The sequence below is a fragment of the Grammomys surdaster genome, unplaced genomic scaffold (assembly GCF_004785775.1).
Source record: "Grammomys surdaster isolate TR1022 unplaced genomic scaffold, NIH_TR_1.0 136, whole genome shotgun sequence".
NCBI lineage: Eukaryota > Metazoa > Chordata > Mammalia > Rodentia > Muridae > Grammomys > Grammomys surdaster.
Window position 1 is genome coordinate 404,192 of NW_021604594.1, and position 5,334 is coordinate 409,525.

The window sequence follows — 5,334 nt, forward strand, 5'->3', positions numbered from 1 at the left end:
CAGAGGATGGCTGTCCCCTACTGGCCATCACGGGAAGCACAGACAGGCTCTGTCACCACAAACTGCCGAGTGAGCATGCAATCTCCCGGGGAGAGGAATAGAAGGACGCCAGATGACAAGCTTTTTAAGCCCTTAAGCTTCTCAGGTTCTTACACCCAGACTGGGGGTGAGGGTGTTTTCAGCCCGGTTTTCTGAGCAGCTGGCTCCCCACTTTAGATCTCTAATCTGTTAGAGAGCTCTTTTACAAAACATGAAAACGGGGCTTCCAGGACCCTTTAGAAGGGATAGTTGGCCAACAACTTCTGAGAGGCCACAAAAGCAGATCCCAGACCAGGTGGTAGGCCTAAGGTCCAGCTAGGGTCAGGTTTCTCTATGAATTTTTAATGCTTCCAGCCAAACCTGTCAGATGTCCTGAAACCTGAGTATCCGTCTCCTTCCTTCTGTACTAGATGCCCTTGTCTATCCCAGTGTTCCTGGGGAGTGGGCCAGAGAGGGGACTCTGGGATCGCTATGCTCTAGAAAGTGGTTTAGGGTAGTAGAGGGTTCTCCTACTTCCTAGCTCTGTGACCTTGGCAAATTACTTCTCCTGGTATCCCTTTTTTGTTGGTGGTGTTGGTTTGGACATCTGGGTGGGGGAGGTCCCGATATAACTGAGTTGAAGTGGAGAGCAAGCACCCAGCAGGCCACCGGAAAGGGGAAATGGCCTGTGTTTGTCGGTACCATCTTCCCACAAGCCCTGTCTCTTCTCGTCTTGTTTTCTTCCACCCCTAGAAATGGCTTCGTCTCTTTGTTTTGAAGGTGGGACTCTAGCTGCTTTCGGTATCCTCAGTCACCTCCAAATAGCCTGAGCCTCAAATTTCTCCCAGGAACTACAGATGAGAAGAGAGGGGGAGGTTTGAGCAAAAAGTAAACAGTAGAGCTGAAGAGTGGGGAGAAGAGATGGGACTAGAGAGGGGGAAACCCTGAGTCTGGCGAAAGGGGGCCGCCCATCTTAGAGAAGAGCCAGGTGCAGGCTCTCCCTTTTATCTCGGATTCCTCCCCTCCCAGTGACCTCCGCTTCCCTTTTTCCTCTTTGCACCTTCTCCACGCCAGATATCATCACACCAGAGACAGCCACAGTGTGCGGGGGAGGGGGGAGGGGCCATAGGAGGAAGTGGGTCCCCATTTTTCCCAGTCCATTCAGCTTTTGCATTGTGCTTCAAAAATAAGAACCGTTCTATCTGAGTAAGTGGGAAACCGATTCCTGAGCCCCTCGACCGACCGCTGCTGGATCAGATAGCTGGAAGTCCAGGAATCTGCTTTTTTTTTTTTTCAAGCGGAGATCCACTGTAAGTGCGCTCAAGACTGAGAGTGGGGGAGAGAGAGGAAAGAGTGAAGCAGACAGAGCAATGCAAAAGAAAGTCAGAGGTCCTCCCCAAACATACACACTCGGAGGACGCTGTGAATGAGAATTCTGTGTAGAGGACAGTGGGTACAAATAAAAGATGGAGGATTAGGCCGGGCGGTGGTGGCGCACGCCTTTAATCCCAGCACTTGGGAGGCAGAGGCAGGTGGATTTCTGAGTTCGAGAGTTCGAGGCTAGCCTGGTCTACAGAGTGAGTTCCAGGACAGTCAGAGCTACACAGAGAAACCCTGTCTCGAAAAACCAAAAAAAAAAAAAAAAAAAAAAAAAATATATGGAGGATTACAGCCAGAACGTGCTTGCCTCCACTAGGATGGATAGGGCAAGAGCATAACAATGAGTTCGAGGCCAGCCTGGGCTATAGGGAGTTCCAGGCTAACTTGGGCTACACACTGAGGTCCTGTTTAAACAAAAATACAAGATGGATACTATGATGCGTGGGAAAAGAGGGACCCAAGTCATACGGGGTGGGAAGTGGCCAAGATGAGTCTGAGAAGCAGCCAGAAGCAAGACTTTGCACACGCAGGTATGACCACCCACCCTTTCTCATGGCCACCTGAGATTCTGCATTGCTGGACCCAAGATTCAGAGAAGGGTAAGCACAGACAAACCCTCACTAGCTTTTTGAGGAGGAGGAGGAGGAGGAGAACCAGAGAGCAAGCGTTTCATTCCCCAAGACCAGCGCGCCTCTGTAGGGTGAATCACAGGAATCTGTGGGTCTGCGTGTGTCACCTCCTTAACCAGGGCCCTCTGCACCCCCAGGGACTCCGCTGTGTCCAACATCCTTCTGACCTGTTCTCTCCGGCCTTCCCCAGCCCCCAGTGCCAGCTAATCTGCATAAAGTTCCAATTAACACGTTTCCCCAGAGCTGTTTGCGATCCCTGAACTCGCTCCCAACCCAGAGCCTGCTTCCTGCCGCCCCCTCGTCCCTCGGATCGCAGCCCCATTAACCCCTGAGCCCCAGGCGGTTCCTCGTGGCCTCTAGCCAGTCCCTCCGAAGGAGCTAGCTAGCCAGGGACGCACCCCTGGGCGGTGGACTGCTCTAAGGGCGGGGCAGAGGCCGGAGCTCCCTGGAGAAACGACAGGCGCTTGCCCGCCCCTCTTTCTGGGAAGAGATGAGGAGGGGGACTTCTCCCGGGAGACTCGGGCGTCGAAATTCCTCGTTCCTCATCCTCCGGCCCCCGCACCCCTCCTCCCGGCAAGGCACCCTCTCCCCTCCCCAGCCATCTGTTCCTCTAGGCAGCGCCGCGACAAACACGGCTCTAGCTTGCTTCCGTCCCTACCCAGCCCCCTCCCCAAACTCCCCCATCCCCAGGAATGGAACAATGATGACACCCCTCTCCTAGAAGGTCCACATGTCGGCCTCCACCTCTCTCTCAGCCCCTGCCTCAGCTGGGCAGGGTAGCTGTGGAAGTCTCGTTCTCCGGAGGGATCCGTGGAGCTTGAGAGAGAGTGCTTCAGGGGCTGGGGGATCTGGGAAGATGTAGAAGAGACTTCGGGAATTGACAGAGCAAACAGAGGTAGGGAAACCGAGGCATAGGTGCCAGAAGCGTGGATTTGAGCGCAGTGGTCTGGGGTTCCCCTCCTGGCTTGCCACCCCCGACTTGGCCACCCTCAAACACGGAGCGCCGCCTGCTGAGCATACTGAGTACCGCTCGCCCACACACTGGGCTTCCAGAGCCTGCCTTCATCAGAGAACCTGTTTGAGATGCCAAACAGGTCACTCGATGGCTTGAAGTTCTCAAAATTAGAGTCCTGGGCAGAGAGCAGGGAGACCCCGGCAGGGCCTTTGGGAGCTATCCAGCCTCATTGACAGGCTCTCTCCGATTCTGAGATTTTTTTTGTGCACCAAAGGCCACATAGAGAGTCAGGAGTCTGCTTAAAGCAACCATCTGCTGCGTGACTTCTCCCCAGACCTCCGTGCAGTTTTGTCATTTGAAGATGGGTGGGCCATTCTTTATTTATTCCTCAAGAGGAACTCAGAACAAACAGGGAAGCACAGCTTATCTGGGATGTTATCTTCCAGCCCTAGCATTTGGGGGTCCTCCATGGGGTAGGGGCCAAGAGAGAGAATCCAGACTTTTACTGGGGTCACTTCTAAGTCAGAGATAGTGGTGTTAATCTGTCAACCGCGCAGTTGACAGATTACCCTAGGCTAACATGTGAATCCCTGGAACATACTAACAAGTCATCCAGCCCTGAGAACTAGGATGCCAGGGTAATCTTTTCTGCCTCTGACTGCTAATGGGGTAGGCTTCTGTAGTCACATTGCTATCCGCCCTTGTCTAAATCCTCTCTGCCTCTGTGTAGCACTTGCCTTTGCCTTAACCTTTCTAGGTGTTTTCTGAAAACTATAAATCAGTGCATTACTAACCTCTCCAACTATAGCGGGGAAATGACTCACCTGTGTGGCCGACAGAGCCTCAGCAGGCACCCATGGCCCTGTCTGTCTATGACTAACTGCTAAGGCTTTATGTCCCAGGGCATGGACCAGTGATAGCCTGGGATAAACAGGGTCACATCTTCCTGGAATGTCGCTCATTACTTAAGATGGTGTTCTCTTTACATGTGAGTAATTTTAAAGTCTCGCTTTAGTGTTTAAAGTAAATGTAAAAATAGTGTCACACAGCTCAGACTTTGCCTGGTGTCTTAAGATAAAATAGGAGGCAACAAATAGGCATTGCTTTCAGCAGGCCCCAGACATGCCTTGGTGACAGAAAAGTTGGAGTCATTCTTTAATGTCTCTCCTCTCCCCCGCCCCGTGTGTGTGTGTGTGTGTGTGTGTGTGTGTGTGTGTGTGTATGTGTGTGTGACTCTGGAGCTCAGGCTGGCCTGGAATTTACTATGTAGTCCAGGCTAGCTTCACAGACAGTCCTGGCAACCTTCCTACCTCAGCCTTCTAAGGCCTGGGATCCACCACAGCTGGCTCTGGCTCTAAAGTATGTCCTCCTTAAGCTTCTGGCCCTGGTCTCTTGTATGGAGAAAGGGCAGCTTCCAAGATGTCCTCTCAAACCCTGGGGAGACAGAAACTGAACTTCCTTTAGACGCTAATGGGGTGGTGAATGAGAATGGCCCCTATAGGCTCATATATTTGAATCCCTGCTCCCTGGTTGGTGGAGCCCTTGGGGAAGGATTAAGAGGTGCAGCCTCCTTGGAAGAAGAGGTTTCAGAAGCCCACACCATTCCCAATTAGCTTTCTCTCCTTTTCCTTTGATTGTTGTCTCAAACCGTGAGCTCTCAGCTCTGCTCCAGCACCAAGCCTGCCTGCTGCCATGCTCCCTGTCATGATGGTTATGGACTTTAACCTTTCTGTAGGTCCCAACAAACTCTTCCTTCCTTAAAGTTGCCTTGGTGATGGTGTCTGCACAACAGAAAAGTAAGACAAGGTAGTACATAACTGAGTAGAGGAAGATGGCTGGACAACCAATGGATGGACAGACAGACAGACAGACACACACACACACAGGTTGTTATTTTGTTTATCAAGACAAGGTTTCACATCGGGCAGTGGTGGTGCACACCTTTAATCTCAGCACTTGGGAGGCAGAGGCAGGCGGATTTCTGAGTTCAAGGCCAGCCTGGTCTACAGAGTGAGTTCCAGGACAGCCAGGGCTATACAGAGAAACCCTGTCTCGAAAAACCAAAAAGAAAGAAAAAAAAAAAAAGGACAAGGTTTCTCTATATAGCCCTGGCTAGCTGTCGGAATGGAACTCACTCTGAATACTGGAGTGTGAGCTGCCATGTGGGTACTGAGAATTGAAATCAAGTCCTCTGAAAGAGCAACCAGTGCTCTAACCACTGAACCATCGCTCTCACCCCCCTGCCCCCAAGCATCCTTCCTAAGGGCCCAGCCAATCCTGGATGAGGCAGAGGCATAGAGTTCTAGAAAGACAACAGCACACTCCTCCAGTCACAAATACACACCAGCCAGA